Source organism: Morone saxatilis, unplaced genomic scaffold, assembly GCF_004916995.1.
Source record: "Morone saxatilis isolate NCDOM2014 unplaced genomic scaffold, NCSU_SB_2.0 Contig20, whole genome shotgun sequence".
Classification (NCBI taxonomy): domain Eukaryota; kingdom Metazoa; phylum Chordata; class Actinopteri; family Moronidae; genus Morone; species Morone saxatilis.
In genome coordinates, this window is record NW_023339763.1 from 18,451,829 (window position 1) to 18,470,234 (window position 18,406).

General features: G+C 39.4%; 1 protein-coding gene across 1 annotated transcript in view; it reads left to right on the forward strand.

Moving 5' to 3' along the window:
* Positions 1-2,322: 2,322 nt before the first annotated feature.
* nlgn2b (neuroligin 2b) overlaps positions 2,323-18,406 on the forward strand; it is a 68,039-nt gene continuing 51,955 nt past the window's right edge. The window contains exon 1 of the mRNA XM_035667218.1: positions 2,323-2,794. The gene's annotated coding sequence lies outside the window, so the exon portion shown is untranslated. The remainder of the gene's footprint in view (positions 2,795-18,406) is intronic.

Below are 18,406 nucleotides of genomic sequence, written 5' to 3' on the forward strand. Positions count from 1 at the left end.
TGTCTGGTTTGAAGCAGAGACCAGAGAGAGAAATGTTTGCCTTGAAACGATTCAGTTACCATGAAAGCTTTTTATATTTGCTATCAGCTTGGTCTCCCTTCTGCGGCTTTTGCTTTGCAATAAAGAAATGGTCACCACTGCGGCTGGACAACGTAAAGAGTGATCTCTGGAAAGTGCAGTAGATAAATGGACGGATGATAGATGGCTGGAGGAAGGTTTTAGAAAGAACAGGCTGAGGAGATGGACGGGTGCCAAAATGACTGCTTTTTCCTGATAAAAGTCAAATCCACTTTCCCTGCTTTTAGTGGCCTTTGACCCTCTTACCTGTCAGATTTAGAAGCAGACGGACGGCTAAGAGAGCTGTGAGAGGGTGCGGGGATGGGAGGGGTGATAATGGAGCAGTGGAGGGTGGTAGGAAAGGGTGAAACTCTGCAGGTGGAGTTTAAAAATGTTATTTTAATTACAAAATCTATATCTAAATCCATCTTCTGATATATAAATGGTCTTTGGTTCGCAATTTTCTTTGCCTCATAGCGGAAACATTACGTAATCACAACCTGTGGGTGTGCGCACAGAGTGTAAACATGATGAATTCTGGGTGACCCTGACGTTTGGCCATTAGGAATGGGAACACGGCAATTCCCCGACGGTCCCAAACAAATAAATCCTGCCCACAGCCGGAATAACCATTAACAAGTCTGCTAAACACTGCGAGGGAGGAGGGGGAGGAGGGGGAGGAGGAGGAGGGTGAGAAGAGTGGTGCAAGAGGTACTGGTGGAGAGGGAAAGAAAGAAGGGATGAAGGAATAAAGTTGACTTTTAGAGAATGCGGAGAAAGGAGGAGGTAAAAAAAAGGAAGGGGAGGTCAAATATAGAGGGAAAGATGGGAAGGAGGAGTAAAGTTGACGTGCAGAGGGATGAGGAGAATAGAGAGATAAAAAGGAAGAGAAAGAAACAAAGAGCAGGAGGAAGAGGAGCTAAATGAGTGAGGAGAGGATGAAGGAAGGAATAAAGGTGAAATAGAGAAAAGAAAAAAGGGACAGGAGAGAAGGAGAGAGGGAGAAAGGAGGATGTAAAAAGAAAGGAAAGAAGAGGTGGGGAAGAGGGAGGATGGACGGGTGGAAACTGGAGTATAGTTGATGGAGAGAATGTGGAGAGGAGACAAGGAGACCAAGAGGAGAGGGATATAAAAGAAGACTGAGTAAAGTTCAAATAATGGAGAGAAGAAAAAAGAGGAGAATGAGAGGAGTATAGGAAAGAGGTAGGGTGAATGAAAGTGAGGAAAAGATCATTGTGGAGATGGAAAGAAAGACGGAGAAAGGGAGAAATAGTTGATAATGAGAGCAGTATGAGTAGAAGGAAAAGGGGAGAAAGGAGAGCGAGGAAAGAGGAGGAGGTACGAAGAAGGTAAAGAGATGGAAGAGTATGAACAGGAAGATGGGATAAGATAGAAAGAATGAGGAGAGTAGAAAGAAGAAAAGAGTTAATAAAGGAGTTAGAGAGCAGAGACCAGAAAGAAAGGAGGGACTGAAAGAAGGAGAGAACAAGGTAAGGAGGATGGGAGGAAGAGCAGGTAAAAAAGGGGAGGAAAGAAGGAGGGATGGAGAGATGGAAAGTCGGCATGGAGAGGATGATAAAAGGAAGAAAAGAGAGGAAGAAGTTAGAGAGGAAAGATGAAAAGAAGGGACAGAAAGATATAAGAATACAGTAGAGAGAGAGAGGAGAGGAAGACGTATGGGGAGTGCAGAGAAGGAAAGAAAGGAGGGATGGAAAGGAGAGGATAAGAAAGATGGAGGGAGTAGAAGGCAACTGGAGGAAAGGGGAAGGAACGAAAGAAGTGATTGAGTGACTGTTCAGGGAGAGAGAGAGGGCGAAAAGAGAGATGCGAGAACGAAAAAACAAAAGGAGAAAGGGGGAGGAGGGAGGGAGGGAAGGGAGCGAACCCCATTAGCGGAGGAGAAATGAGAGAAAACAAACAAGAAATGTGAGGGTAACACGTCACTTTGTTTTTCTGCTCGTCCCCCCTAGAAGAATAAGAGGAAGCAATAATCACTGTGTGTGTGTGTGTGCGGGAGGAGACAGGAGCGATAGCGCGGGGGAGGTCATGGCGAGGTGAGAGAGGGGGAGTGAGACGGAGAGAGAAGTTCAGCGAGAGGTGAAGAGAGAGACCTGCCGTTTTCTGTGTGTGTGTTTAGGGTGAATCGGGGGTCAGGTGTGTGTGTGTGTGTGTTTGCCAGGAGGACCTGCTGGCTCGCGTGTGGCTCGTTTTTTTTTTTTTTTTGAAGGCCCCGGCGGTGCAGCGGGGGCAGATACCGTGGATTATTATCAGCATGGACAAATGGGGAAAAGAGGACAGATCACTGCGTTGACTTTTGAAGCAACGCGCAGAGTCTTGACGCTATAGCGTTACGCATTTATTTTACTGTGAGCGCTTTTTTACCCCCCCTGTTTGAATTATACTCGCCGCTGCATCTCAACACTATTAAAGTCAAATATCTGTGGATAAGGAACAGAGCAGGGTGTTGTCAGAGAGGGATGAGAGGAGGAGGGGGGCAGTATGAGGTGTGCTTTTTTTGGAAAAGCCGGAGAAAGACAGACACCGAGAAGGTGTACTAATGTGCGAGAGCCTGCGACGCGCTGCCCTCCTGAGAAATAACTGCGATCAGGGAAGAAATGGCCTAGTTAAAACCCCATCGACACACCGGCAGAGGATAGAAAAGAAGAATCGTGTTTAGATGGACGGGCCATCATCATCGTCATCATCATAATTCCGGTGCTCGCGTCGAGTCTTTTAGGTAAGCCATATGTTCCCCACCACCTCCTAAACGTGACTGGAGATTTTCTGTCTATCGTGGGTTTTATGTGTGCACAGTCTGTACGCTTTGGTGACTTCGCACATTGCGCACGTTATTCATCTTGACGCACTGTCACAATCTGGGGGGGATGAGATTTCAATGTAAATCCTCGTGCCACTTTGTTGCTATAGCACATATTTTCTTCCCTTCAGTGGGAGCCTTCGATTGGCCTTGCCTGTTGATAAGCTGTCACATCCTAACGTGATCAGTCCACTTGGTGAATTCAGCATCAGCGTTTTGGCGTTTTGAACCAGGCTGCTAACGAGATGATATTCATGTGATTTAATTGGAATCAAGTAATCATGGAGACTGTCAATCAGACTGGCTCAATTGGGCTCCAGTAGTGTCCTGTTCCCCCGTGGTTGTGAAGGCATAGATTATTTTCATAATGTTTTCTATTGCATTTATTGATGACAGTATTACCCTTAATTAGACACACATGCTGCTACGCTGCAATATAACTAATCTCAACCAGAGTGTGTGATGGGCCTTGAACTCAGAAGATGTCCTCTCTAATGAACAAACCCCACAACAGCTCTGACACACACACACAAACACACACAGTGTGCACAAACGCTCACACAAGACACACGAAGCTTGTGCCCTAGAAGATGCAGATAGGATTGTGAATTAAATGCACACACTCTGATGATCCGAGGAAGGCTCCATTAATATTCAGTGGTGGTTGGGCAGTGCTCAGTTAATGGCAGACAACAGGACCTCTGTTCTGACAGGTCATGGATGAGAAATGGTATGTTTTCATTTTTAAGGGTATAAATGCGTTTTTTTTTTTTTTCCCCACATAAAGTGCCTGTAGCTATGGAGGAGTGACATTTAAAATCCATCAGAAAACCAATAAAGTCATTTTGTAGACTTTTGCAGAATTTGGTATTATCTTTCATGTACTGTTGGAATAGCTGTGATTACTTTCTTAGGCCGGCATCGTGTCAGCCTGGTAACAGGCATTTGGACACTTGCTCAAATGCAACAGAACACGGCTGAAGACTTGGAAGACTTGCATTGGCTTCATGTATGCCATACATTTGTCTAATTCAGTGCATTATTAATCCAAATATTCTCCTTACATATAAGAGAAAAGTACATGGTAGATAGAGCAAAGAATGGTGACCAGATTGGTGAAAATGTACCCGGAACACCACATTTCAATGTCTCTTTTGAACACTTAAAACATTTAATAGTTGATTTTCTGTTTCTAAAATTGATCAGATTTGTCTCTAGTTACTCACAAGTAGGGGGCCAACAAAGCTAATGTATGTGGTGAGCACAATGTCATTTGGTTTCCAGAGATAAAATAGAAAAGATAATGGAATAAAATAGAACAAATGGTGGCTTAATGGATTGGATGACAACATGAAGTGGAGACCTACAATCCAGAACAAAATGTATTGAGTCTTAATGTTTAATGAACTATGTTTGGGTCATTTGCGGGTGAGCAAAATAAAGTATCTTTATGGTCAAAACCACAGCTTTCTCAGAGGAGGACAGGTTGCTGTCCAGATATTTTACAGTTTATGTACAGTAGCTAAAGTATATGGTGTTTTTAAGAGTGAGCAGCCTTGTCAAATACCAGTGCTTATTTCCATCACCAAGGCCCAGCATTTAAAAGAGAGTCAGATAATTTTACCGTTGTATTGCACTGTACGAACTATTAGGGTTTTGTTATTCTGGTTCTTGGTTAATACATTTTTTTGGTTGAAACTCAATTTTGAATTGATCACCTTATTATGGATCCAAGCAAGACTTACAAGCCAGTCTCTAAATGCTTCGCTCACGAGGACTTTCTCCCAGCTTTTGTTGCTAAAACTGGGAGCAATTACAGCTTCAAAAAAACTGTATTGTTGAACCAATCCAAAGTCGTTAGGACAGTCACACGGTGGTGACATGTCGTGTGCTTTTGTACCATGTAACGTTCGGGATATCCATTTTCAATGTTTTAAAAAGTTCTCTTCGTGTTACAAAGTAAGTCACTGTATTCTCCTGGTTGTTTCACTATGGCAGGGAACGGGGGGGAGAGCATTGTTTCAGGCAAAGTGTGTTCTTGAAGTAAGGGGCGTACGTTTATTAGCAGTTGTTCTCGCGGTTGTTCAAGTAACTACTTTGCATTTAGAGATGCCCAGACGATGGGTAGATGCTGAGCTCTCCTATCGTCTGGTATGGCGAGACTAATATGATGTAAAACAGAGAACATAAAAGTAAAAGTAGAACATTAATTTGGCAATTGGTGAAATGGGCCTTTAGTCTGCTCTTTGATGCTGCAGTGCTGTGTGAATGAATACAATTTTTCCATTTTAAAAACAAAATTTGCTGTTACACTGAGTCAACAAACTTTGCTTTGAGACAGAATGAGCTAATATAAAAAAACTTACTGTAAGTTAGCTGCTGCTGTCTGGCCATAGCCTGCTTGCACTAAACCACTACAGCTGTTGGATAGTATTAATATTATAATATTGTATTATAAAACGTTGGTGGTGAGTGATGGTGACTGAAATGTAATTTGATTATTCACCATCTGAGTAGAAACGAAAGTATAATTAAGTTTTAGTGGACTTAAATGATATAATCTGTAGTGAAATGTTGCATGAACAATAACTGTGAATATGCATGTGGTTTATGAAAGGCAGCAATTGTGCCTACATGTTTTACTTCAGCTTGTTTACTTCTTCATTTACTCAGAACTCCATAGTGTGTTGTTTGGTTGCTGTTTTCTGTATTTTCTATTCAAAGTATGCTCAGTACTGTAGATACCAATGTCACAGTCATAACATTTTTATAATCAAGGTGTCACCTAGCAATGACGCATTTGCACATTTAAAAGTGCAAAAATAGGATATACTCTCACATAATTATTTATTCTTACACAATACAGTTGCACTCAAGGTGTCTTTGCCATAACAACTGTAGATCCAGGCTGTGCCTCATTGAGGAGTCTGGAGAGCTTTTCTGTTCTTGACTAAACACCTTCTTTGCAGGTATCACTGGTAAAGTCAGTCTAGTATTTTAAGCCAACGGATGTTTGAATAATAGTTATCCAGTCTCAATGTACACTCTATGCCTGAAACATTGAAGAATGTAACGGATGCGTGTGCAGCATATGTATGACATGCTTGTAAGTGGATACAAATGGAAATTTAAGGGATAAAGTGTGGGACAGCACTCTGTGACATCACATGATGCAGGGCAGAGATATTTAACTGGTAAATCAAAGTGAGGGAATGACATGACAAATTGTCATCAGACCTTGCCAGCACCCTCCGTGACTCATGTTTTTTGGGGGCATTTTCTGGGGTTCTCGTATCATTCTTGATTTTCACGTTACAACACTATGAATTGTGTCAGTCCCTTAAGGAGAGCCCTGTGCACTTACAAAAAGTGTGTTTCAAGGGCTCAAAAAGTCCACAGGAGAGCCCTCCTGTGCTCAGCAATTTTTTTAGTGTGGGACTTTACTGAGCTCTCAGAGATGTTTCAAGAACATTCTTCAAAATTTGTAATTTTGGTTGGACTGAGAAGTTGGACAATGGGATTGGATGAAAACTGTAACAGTAACTTGTCCCATTGACTTGCTGTCCAGAAAGCTGCAGATTTATTAAAAACAGACATATTAACATGGGACATCACATGTGACTTTTTAGATTTTTAAGTACTGCCATGTTGTGTTTTTTTTAATTTGTACAATAATCATGAGGCAAGAAATTCTAAAGCCCTAAACAGCATGAAAAATCCAGCCAATATTGCCTCATATTTGAGCAGCTTAGAGGCTTGGCGGTTGTTACTATCCATACATCGTTTCACCATCTGAACAGCCTAGTTTCCCACCAAGCTACAGCATCTTTACATAAAACATTTACTGTACTCTGGGTTAATGGTGTAGCTGCTGCAATGGAGGCGTGGAGATTTTAATTTCTGTGTGAAGATGTTAAGTCAGAGGAAAGGGAGGTTAAAATGACCCAGCTCTCAGCCACGTCACAAGGAAGAGAAAAGCAGGAGAATAGCTTGACCTGACCCATTATCCGTGAGCAAAGTAAAGCTGGAGAAACGCCTGTGCAAATGCCATGGTAACCATCTTGTGTAACCTCCTTTGAACAATATCACATAACAGTCCAGCCATGAGATAAGCCAGGATAAGTGCCATTCTGTCTTGTGAAGTCTGGGAAGAATTTCACACCAAACCCCATTAAAATATCTGGTAATTTAATGTGTCTTTTATTAGCGACAGAAGTGCAGCCCATTAGAACGGCACACGTGACCTTTCCTGAATCGCAAAGTTCCACCCTTCAGTCTCATCAGACATGATCCATTAAGCAGCTGTAACATTTAATTCTCGGATATGTTTTGGGCAGTGATACACAAGCTGGAGCTGCCATTCAAACATGGTTTGTTTTAAGCAGTGGTAGTGTATCATGGAGCTGCACTGATCATAACTCACCTTGCTTATGACACAGCACATGCATTAGGCAGCTGGTGCTCTTTAGAAAGGTGTGGGCAGTGTTGACATGAATTGGAAAGATATGCATTTTGAAATGTATCCTACATGATGAATTAGGGAGGCAACCCATTTATCATTAGTTAAATGTCATAGTTTCTACATTTTCAGATGCGACAGCCAGTTAGTGTTGCACTATAAGGTTAGCTAATGTTAGTTTCACTGGCTTGGGGGATACAGCAAGGAACTTTAACCTGAACAAATATGAGTTATGGTGCTAAAGGAAATGTTAATAACCATGGCCCCCACCTACTCTCTGTCCCTTGTGCAGAAGTGAACTGTCATCCAGTGGAAAAATACACCAGAGTCTGTCCTTCTTGTCTGGTGGTTGGCAGTGCACTCAATGCCTTATGGAAACTCAGTGTAGCTAATATAAATTTTGAGATATAATCAGGGGGAAAATTGAGAGAAGACTGACATGCGTTGACTGTAAACATAAAGAGACTGGGAGTTGTCTGAATCATTATCAAGATAAACCGAAAGGCTGTAAGTAAGATGTTAGACAATGTAATCCACAGATATTTAAGACATAGCTATGATCTGAGGCAAACACTGACAAGCATTGAAATGAGTAATACTGGGAATAATACTGGGGCCTGAAAATGCTTTTCAAATTCTACCTGACATTGAAACATTGATTTTTTTTTAATTGTTTGGTGTTCCAAATAAAACTATGTACTGTACTTGACCTTTCTTTTACTTAACATTAAAGTAACTGCTCTGTTTAAGGCCTGTGCAAAAAACAAACATCCTGCAAGGCTCTTGTAGGCAGTTTTTAAAAATATGAAATCACCACATAAATGACTTAAATGTTGTAGAGTTTTCTGGGGTAGTCATCTTACTGACTATTATTGTCCATCCTGGCTAATTTCGAAAAAACGCCTATGTCTGTTAAAAAAAACTGGGCTCTACTCTGCACCACTCCCAGTCCTAAACAGCTACAAAATGTGGAAATACCAGGGTTAGTTTATTCTCAAAAGGCCAATAGCTCTAGTTTAATGTTTATCAGCAGTGCAAAAAGTTGGTCTGCAAGTTGCAGAATCTGTTGGCTGGTGTAGATCCAGCAGTGTCAACGCAGATTATAACTGATTTACCTGGACAATAATTGGTTCCATATCATCTTATAAATAAAGAAATGTTTCTCCTACACTTTCAAACTGGCAAACTGGTGAGATGTGTTATTATATTAGGGAGGCAGCACGAGATTTGTGCTGTAATACAGTGGGACTAAAAAATGAAACATCATGATTATAAAACAAGACAGTACTAGAAGTGCATTCAGTAGACTGCATATCTCTGCTAGGTGTGTTTGGGGGCATGTGCGTGGGTAACGGGGAGTGTAGGGCAAGCTGTGTGTGCTCAGTTTGTATGTAGTGGAATGAATGGGAGACAATATGCGGTTTGCATTATCAAGGTGTAACCAGAGTAGACAGGCTATATGGAGATGAACCTCGAACACAATATCTATATAAAGCAGGTCGTATTATTGCTTTGTTTGCTATGTTTAGGAACAACAGTTGTGGTAGTTGTAGAGCTGAATACAAAACAGATGAGACCAAACCTTTCTATGGATATCAGCTTTTGAGACACGACAAAGGCCAAAATGTGGCCTGAAACAGACTAGATAAGCCTTGTTTTTAGCCGATTGCCAGAAATTCCTTTTGCTATGTTGTAATGCATGTTGTAGACAATATTGATACACGTGAGTAGTACAATATTTTGTTTTGTGATATTGTATTATTTTTTTAAAAATACTATTGATTGTTGGCCCTAGCGGAGTCCAAACTTAATGATTACTTGCAGCCCCTATCAGCCAATTAGAGGTGAAGAGACAGCAGTCAACGGTGTTTACTACAACAGAATGTTTAAAAAGGACACATATCAAAATTCGTCCAGTGAATTCTCACAGCACTAATAATCTTTTTCCAATTTTGATAAGAAAACCAGATTTCCACTATACCAACATGAATTGTTAGAGAAAAAAAAATGCTCAACTTAGAGTTAGAGGCATTTGGAATTCCCCTTCGTTTAAATAGCAGTATTTTCTTAATAACCTTTGTAAACTTCAATGAGGGGCCTGGAGTCTTAGGGTAGGGTAAATGTAAATGTAGCCAGCCAGCCAACTGGGTGGGAGTTACCAATAGGTTAGGGGGTTACACTGACGAGACAGATTACCTTAAAATATGGGCACCTCTTGCCTTCTTTGGCAATGGTGCCATACTGCATGCATACAAAAAGGCCTGGCCACACCAGAAAGTGGCACAGCACAGTTCTTGAAGCTTGGCGATGTACTGATTTCTTGCACTCTCAGGCCTAGTTGGTATACCATTATGGCTGGCGAGCAACCTGCTAACACACTAACCAGAGCTTGCTTTCTTACTGCCAGGAAAATATGGTCACACAGTTTATTCAAAAAACTTATTTGTTCCGCTTACTTGTCTCGTAACTGTCTCCAAACTATTCCTCTTGGAGTAGTTCACTGACAGAGGTTAAATAAAAGTTGATGGAGCAACACAGCTAATGAGGTGCAATAGGTTCTTCCATTTTGGACTCTCTAGCTCTCCGTCCCCTCAAAGATAAGCACTGTCAGGATGGCTAGCTATTTGTTAATGGCACAAATAAATTAATTATAAATTAAAGTTAACCAAAGCTGAAGTCAAGATGAAACATTTCCACACATTTCCTTTGCCCTGAGTAAATCCTCTAGTTGTGGCGATTCAATTGGAATGAACTTTTAAATGCTGGTGTCACCAGGCCTTAAGAGGGTTTTCATCTCATGATTAATGGCTTTTGGTTGCTTGAATACAGTTTGAAATCTGCATTGAATTGTTGTTGTGCCAGCTGTAACTTTATAGCAGTAAATAAATTCCCTGTGTAAATATAACTTCATAGTGTCATCAAGTATGGCATTATTTCCAACAATCTGTCAAATCACTTGAACTTGGTGACCCTCAAGTTGTAGGGAAGCTGTAGCGTAGTCTTTTTTACCATTCACCTGATTTCCAAGCAGGTTCATAGGAGCACAACCTGTGAGTTACATTGCAAAATGTCCGTCAGTTCAGTCACTTCAGACACTTATATCAAAGGATTCAGGACAGTTTATTGTAAATAGATGTCCAGATACACAAATACAATTTGTGGAAATTGCTCTGCATTTGAAGGTACTCCAAGCAGCATGGGACAGCCTGCGTGCATGGCGTACAACCCGTAACAGAAGCAGTGACAGGAATAATCGCAGGAGCAAGAGTATGAGCTTGTCAGATTATTGAGACCGCCTAATTACCTCTGTTTAAATCTGGTTATAGTAAGAGTCAGCTGATACTGATCAGATGATGGCATGCAGGAGCCCAGTGCCCTAACTGATATAACATGATGCTCCATTTTGCTACATAATAACCAGGTCCAGGTTTAAAAAGCCCTCAACATAAAGGTGTTACAATGAACATTCTGGACATTTATTTACAATCCTTCTTTTAGGTTTCAGTGTCAGCCTATATAGACTATTGGTGCTGATAAATTATTGTTGTCTACTTCTTATTGAAATATTTTACACAACGTGTCCTATTTTTCCTGTCAAATAGTCTCTTTATGATTATTTAATTTAAGAACAGAATGAAGAAGATCACACAGCCTTCAATGCAAACACTGCATAGGAGAAATTAAACATATAATCAAGATTCTCAAGCTACAAAGGCTTGCATGTTTTGTGAACTGCCTGTGTTTTGAATGATTTGTTCATTTTAGAAGTCAGTACTTGCACTGAAACCCAAATTACATTCCCCATCTTTTTTTCAGCTGACCTCAGAGCAGTACCTTTGGAGTACAGGAAGGCTCTCAACACTTTTGGGCATACAAATCATTTCAGCAGAATACATCACATACAGCGAGTCTCTGTGCTCTACTTAAGCCAACTTACACATCATCAATGCAGCCATCCCATCTGTCAAGGTACACTTTCCACCGAACGTGACAGTCCTCTTAAGGCAACATTTAAATTTCAGCAGCCGTTATGTATTGTGGCAGCTTGAATAGCATGGCAAAGTAAACTATATGTATTTACTCAAATGAATGATGATCCTGAGTCAAGATTCCCCCAGTGTGAGACAGTAAAGCAGGCTTATGTTCCAGGACGTGTTCCTAAACTCTTGTGGCTAGAAAAAGAAGCCAGTCTGTTTTCCCCTTCCTGAACAGATGAGCAGTGTGTAGCTATAGGACCAGCTGCATGGCTTGTAGGTGATTGTATTAGACTTTGTTATGATTGCCTGTGGTCAAAAATGGTGCTCATGCTATCTTCACACACATATAGCATATGATTTTGTTTCCTTTGTGATTGATCCTCTATTTTAAATATGCAAGGTTTCCCCTGGGATGTGCTCTAGATTCCCAAATAACAACAGCTAATAATTTTCCTGCCTGTACAATGTCCCCACCTATACGAGGTAAAAAAGAGCCTGTATTATGGCTGTAGACTATTGTAATAATGATTTGCCCTGTGTATCAACTGATGTCTTGACAACAATAAACCATCGTGCTAATGATCTACAGTATGCGATGCATCTGGAATTATATCACACATTCCCCTGCATGTTTTGCCATCATTGCATATTTTCAGAAATTATAAATGCTGTATGATTATGCTTCCCTAAAGATGTAAAGGAAAGTGCATTGTAGGTAGCGATGCACCAGTGAGATTTGTTTTTGACTTTCTAATACCGATTCCACAACCCTAGGACAAGAATGTCAATACTGGATGATTCTGCAAACCCCTCGATTACCTTAGTTTTCTTGTCCAATGCCAGCATTTTCTTCCATATCAGCACATAGCTGCTACACCATAGTTAAGGATAGGGAAAGATTAAGGTCATGCTTAATATATTTTATATCCCCAGACAAATGGTAAAATAATAATAATAATAATTCCTTTTTTTTTAAAGAAAGCTCATTGTAAATTAAATTGTAAGAGCAATCTATTTAAAAGAGGGTAAATAATTGTAAAACCTAAGATAGCGGTGCTCACAAGGTTCATGAGGGGCCCCGAATGGACTATGGTTAAAGGTGAGGTAAGCCAAACTAAGTAATGCAATCCTAATCCAATACACGTTTTGTCAAATTCAGGGAATATCTCCACACGGTCTGCTAGCTTTCCGCTCTGTGTGTGCGCTGTAAAACATCTGGTGGTTATTCACAGCCCTTGCTCTGTAAAGGGGAAACAAACAAAGTGGATCGGGCCAAACCACACAATACTAAATTGTAATTCCAGTCAAGTTATTGTAGTTATTCCAAGATATGCCGTTGTTGTGATATAAGCTATAGTGGCAGGAGAGTTGTGAGTATTGCTGTTTGGAGCTGGTGTGCTGGCTCTGGGAAACAGTCTCATCCTCTCGGCGTGTTAGCTTTGCAGCAGCAACTGTAGCAACAGTTTTTTAATCCACTGCAATGTTAGTTGCATTACTTGCTATATCCATATCATGGTATTTGTCATGGTATTGGATTTCTCCAGAATCGCTTACCCACCTTTAAGGTACAGTTAGAGTTTGCACAGCTTAAGTTGTAATGCTAAAGGTTTTAGTCCTAGTTGATGTTGCGACACCAATTTTGAACTTGGTAACGTGTCTACCTTTTTTTTCACAATAAAATCCACCAATTGTTACCAGTTCAATACTTTTAGTGTAGATTGAAGGCAATAATTGGTTGTTCTGTTTGCATTACCAGTAACGTTATATAGCTCTGTAAAGAGAGTGAACAGACTGTTATCGATGAACTAAAAGTACAATATTGTTTCCTGTGAATCCCTTGTGCAAGGATAGGCAATCTGAATTCAGCGTGGAAATAGTGGACTCCGCCGCTAACAATAAGAACTACTATAAAGAGAGGTAACTACTATGTGTAAATACATTAATGGCTGTGAATGAAATGAAATGGAAAAATACCAGCCCTAAACAGTATCACAAATGGGTTATGATTTCACAAAAAATTATTAATGAATTAACATTTCCCTTGTTATTAACTTAAGATACAGGTAGGGTTAGGAAACTAAAACTCTTGGTTACTGTTAGGGAAAACTGTAGCTCAGATAAATAAAAAGCCAAATGTTTTTTTGCTAAATACATTGTGACACTAAATCATAATTCTCTAAACAAATTTGTTTTAAAATTGCATTTTAAATATCTCAATTTTCCCTTCTAACATGTTTCAAAATGTCAGGGATTGCTTTTATCTGAGCTGATGTCCATGGTGTTCAGACAAGGCCACTTGACAAGAACGGTATAAAAAGAGAAAACAACAAAACAAGAAAGTTTATTCTTGGGATCCCTTATCGATATAGCGGGAGCAACTACATTTACACGTATAGACCGCCTCTGGTTTATTTTCAGAAAAAATGGGTGATGTGTTGCCAAAGAGGAAAACACTATGCAGGTTATCCAAGCCTTTCTGAAAACATTTTAATTATTAATTTGTTTGGATACTGCTGGACTACAGTGCATTATCACAGCAGTTAGTGACCCAGCTGGATGCCAGATACTTTAAGAAGGATATGCATTAAATCCGAAAGGGAGACAGTAACATGTTGGTGTAATCATATCAAAAATAACTCCGAGCATCTTCAGTCGAAAGGCTAAAATTAATCACGTTCAACTTTCCACTTCCCCTCACAATTCTTTCAACCGAGTGGAGCTCAGTCATTGTACCTCTTAACTCCCTCATGCATGATATCTTTTATATTGGACAATTAAACATTTAACTTAATGAAAACCGGCAGTGATACAGACTTTGCATTGAGGGAAATCATACTCTGAGTTATCTTGTGATTTACAAAATGTTTTTGGTGTGGAGGTTTCTCTAAAAAAAGGCCAAATACGTCAATAAGATGACACTTGGGGAAGTTATGTAAGTGTAAGGTGGCTCTGCACACAGTGGTCTCTTATTTTTTATATATATATTATAAAATAACTTAAAAAGTTATCATTCTACATATCGATAGGTTATGAGAATTAATTATATCATTGGAAAGACAAAATCCTTCTAGATCTACCGTGGGACCAAATGAATGTAATAATGGGATTTTATTTATCCTTTTGCAAATTGTCTTCTTGTAACAACATTATATTTGGACAAAGGCTTACATGAACTCAGCTTTTATTCAGTATTAATGTGCAATATTATTCAAAACATACTGCCTCCCTCAAGTTGTTTATCATCTGTACTGCACAACATAACAAGCATCATCTGTGATGTATTATTCTGTATAGTCTGATATGAAGCACTGTATAGCACAAACCTGCCTTGAGTTATGGAAGACTTTATTGATAATGGTTTGAATAGGGCAATGATTATAGGAGCCAAGGTGACGGCTGCTGTAATCATTACTGTTGCCAAGGTGATGGTTCTCAAATAGCAAAAGGGTTTTTTGAGTGGGGTGGACGATAATTTCAAATGATTGTTTATCATGAATTCTAAATGTACAAAAAAGTAGTACTCAAATTTTTGTTAATGATGTAATCAATACCAGTGAAAGACAATGTATTACACTGAAAGACAGTGCATACCGTTGCCATATTGTGATATACTATGATATACTATATCTAGATTAATACAATATTGCAAATTTAAAGCAGTTTCCTTTATTGGACGTGGAAACAATCTATTGTTAATAAATTAAATGAACATAATTGAAATTACAACAACAAACTAATGCCTTGACTTACACATATTAGATTGAATATGCTATATAGATCTACCACTTAAAACAAAGGGCTGTAGCTATAAAAGGCTATTACCGAGTACACAAAAAATAGGTTAACCTACATGCTACATGATCGGGTGAGTCGAGCGCCATTTTTTCACTGCACAAATGCTTTCATGTTGCCTTTACCAGCACAGGGAATCCTTTTGACTTCAACCAATAGACTAGATTTACTCCCAAAAACAATGTGATGTCTCTGTTGTTGGCAAGGACTGCTCGGCTCCAGCGGTGCCCTCCTCTGCCGTTCAGAGGAGCAGTGATTGAGCAGCTAATAGCTGGTTCTGTTGAAGCTGTTAGTTTGGCATTAGCATGAGTGTCTGGGTAGCTAGCTAAACTGGACAGCCGCCAGACAACTCTTGGGGTTCTTACAGCGTCATCACCCAATACCAAGTGGTTATTCCATCAGGAGAGCTACCTAGCTCTTAGGACTGCAACAGTGATCATCTATGGATGCCAGTCAGCACATACACACATTGTTAATATTAACAGTTAACAGAGGCACCACCTAGTGAAACAGCTAGATACTACAGCAAAACCCCAGTGTATCTTCTGACAGTTTAAACACGTCCCTGGTCTACATTGTCGTTTAATACATTTTTTACCAATTCAATTATTAGCAGCGATTAATCAATCTTATATATGTTGTGATAATGATTTCAACCATGTCTCCCAGTCCTAGCACTGGCTGCCTTTTAGATAAGAAATTCTACTGTAATATCTAGTTCAACTCAAATTATCATTCCCTCAACTCTGATTTTCTTAAATGGTTTTACTTGTGGAGGTATCTCCCCTCAAAACCACGGGTTGCCCTTCATTCCCACCTCTTATCTGTCATTGTTCATGCACTTTAACAGATGCATCTGTAAGTGCACTGCAGTCTTTTTGTCTCATTACATCTACATATCACTCAGTGTCACTAATATAACTCTATGTTGCCACCTTTCTGTTGCAATTCATGTCACTTCATCTTAAATCTCACACCGCTTCTCCAACACAGCCCTTATCTGCCCACACTGGTGCAGTATCCAGACTGCAGCTGCTCTTCCAAATCCCCCCACTGACTGCACACTTCCTTAACAATGAGTATTACTGTGTAAATGTTCTGTACTGTGTCAACCATGTGTGCTCTTTCCACCCTAGTATTCGCATGATCTTATGTAAGAATGAAGCAGGTGTGGCTGACATGTGTCTCTCAGCCACACTCCTTAAAGCGTATTGCGAGTTCCATTGGGGATTTGGGGGGATAACAGGTAACAAAATCCCTCATAGCAACACGTCCAAATGTAAATGGATACTAATGATTTATTTATGCAAAAGAAATAAAGTAAAAAAAATCCCCAAACCATTATATGTTGGATGTAATTTTCAAAACATAACTGGCTGGACTTGTTTTGATTACATGATAGGAACAATACAAGGGCATGCTTGTTACTGTGACAACAGAGATTGCAGTAATAGTTCAATTAAGCATACACACAGTTCAAATTAAAGTGATTTCACCCAGCAGGGGTATGTTTGATTAGACTGGGGGCAGTTTACACAGAGAGGAATTTGGCACAAGGAATTACAGAGAAATATCAAGACATTATTTATTTATTTATTTATTTTTAGTTTTTTGTTGTTGTGTGTTAGACTCAATCAGAACATGTTGATAGAGGCTTCATTATTCACAACATTAGCTGAAAGCATTCACTCCAAAAATGTGGGCATTTGTTACCACTCACCTTTTTGTCATCCTTGTAAACAAACACTCCAAATCCCCCCTGTGTCCCTTTGACACAAGAGCACATTTAAGAACAGAAAATTAAGAGCTGATATCAGGTTATTCTCACATTAGTCCCGTTGCCCTAGACAGACAAGTGTTAACATGACAACAGCAAAAACTAGATTAATGTCTTAATTAGTATACAGGGCTATTAGTGCAGACATAAATATACTCACAATCATGTAGGCCTGTCAATTGCCCCTAAAATCAATGTTGATGATTAATTAACTGAAAATAGCTTCATTATGTAACACAGCGCTAGCAGGAGATGTGATCGGTAAGACTTTGCTTTTATACTTTGCATCCAAAACAAGTTTTTACTGTAGTTTGATATTAATTACCTGGTATTGTCTCAGTTCTATAAAACTTAACAAAATAGTTCACCTGGCATCCTGCCAAAAGGCAGGTTACTTATTAAATCCAATAAGGCCCTACAGTAAATGAGAAAATATTTAGAATATCTAAAAAATTTATGATAACATACTGTCCTTGTGCAGAGAAGTCAAGATTACTGCCTACTAGAAACAAATATTTTCTTTTTCCGCTGTGGCTTATAAAGCCGCAGTAAACAGCCATATACTTATCTTTTGATACCACTGAAATTAAATTGGTTTGAAATGAGTAGCGAGGGCAACTTGACAGCCGAATGGCTATTTACTGTGGTAAATATGTACAGTGCAGTAAGAAGGTATTGGGACAGCGAAGTGGTTGGATTCTACTCCTGCACATTTTATGTGAAATGAAACAATGGCTGTGAGGTTAAAGTGCTGACTTTCAGCTTTGGGGCCGGGGTTGCTCATAGCCCATTTTTATACAGAACATCCCTATTGTAGAACAATGCAGCAGGACATTGATCCTGAACATAGAGACAAGGCAACCAAGGAGTTTTTTTGGGCCCAACATCAATCTGAGCATTTGCTGGAGACCTTACTGAAGGTGAAATTCCCTGAAACAAGCAAGATGTGAAGGTGGCTCTGAAAGTGCCTTTTTTTTAACAGTTCTAAAAGAATTATGGTTTGCTTACAGGCCATTGTAGGAGTGAGGTCATTGATGAAGTCCTAAATATCAAATACCATGTGTTTTATAGTCTCTTGCATATTCTATAAATATATATCAGAAAATCAGCAGCATTACAATGAGTGTTTGATTACATGCTATGGTCTACATATGTACATTTGCAGCAAGTTTCATCTTTGCTTCACCATCTATCAGTATGGTGAAGCTTTAAGAGAGGGGATTACAAGATGAGCTGTAATTTGACATTCAGCAAACCACTTAACCATGCATGTCACATCACATCTTAATTTCAGTAAAATATTTTCTTTTTCAGTGGCTGCAAAACAAATGACTTATTGTTTAATTATTATTTTTATATCAAAAGAATACAGAATACTATCAGCTATAATTCAATTTGCAACCCCGGACTTCTTTGACTAAACAACAAAACATTGCATATGCAATTTTGATACAGCAGTGAAAAAACTCAAACAGTGTACTCTTAGTGTAGTCCTAGGGTATAATATGTAATAATAATATAATAAT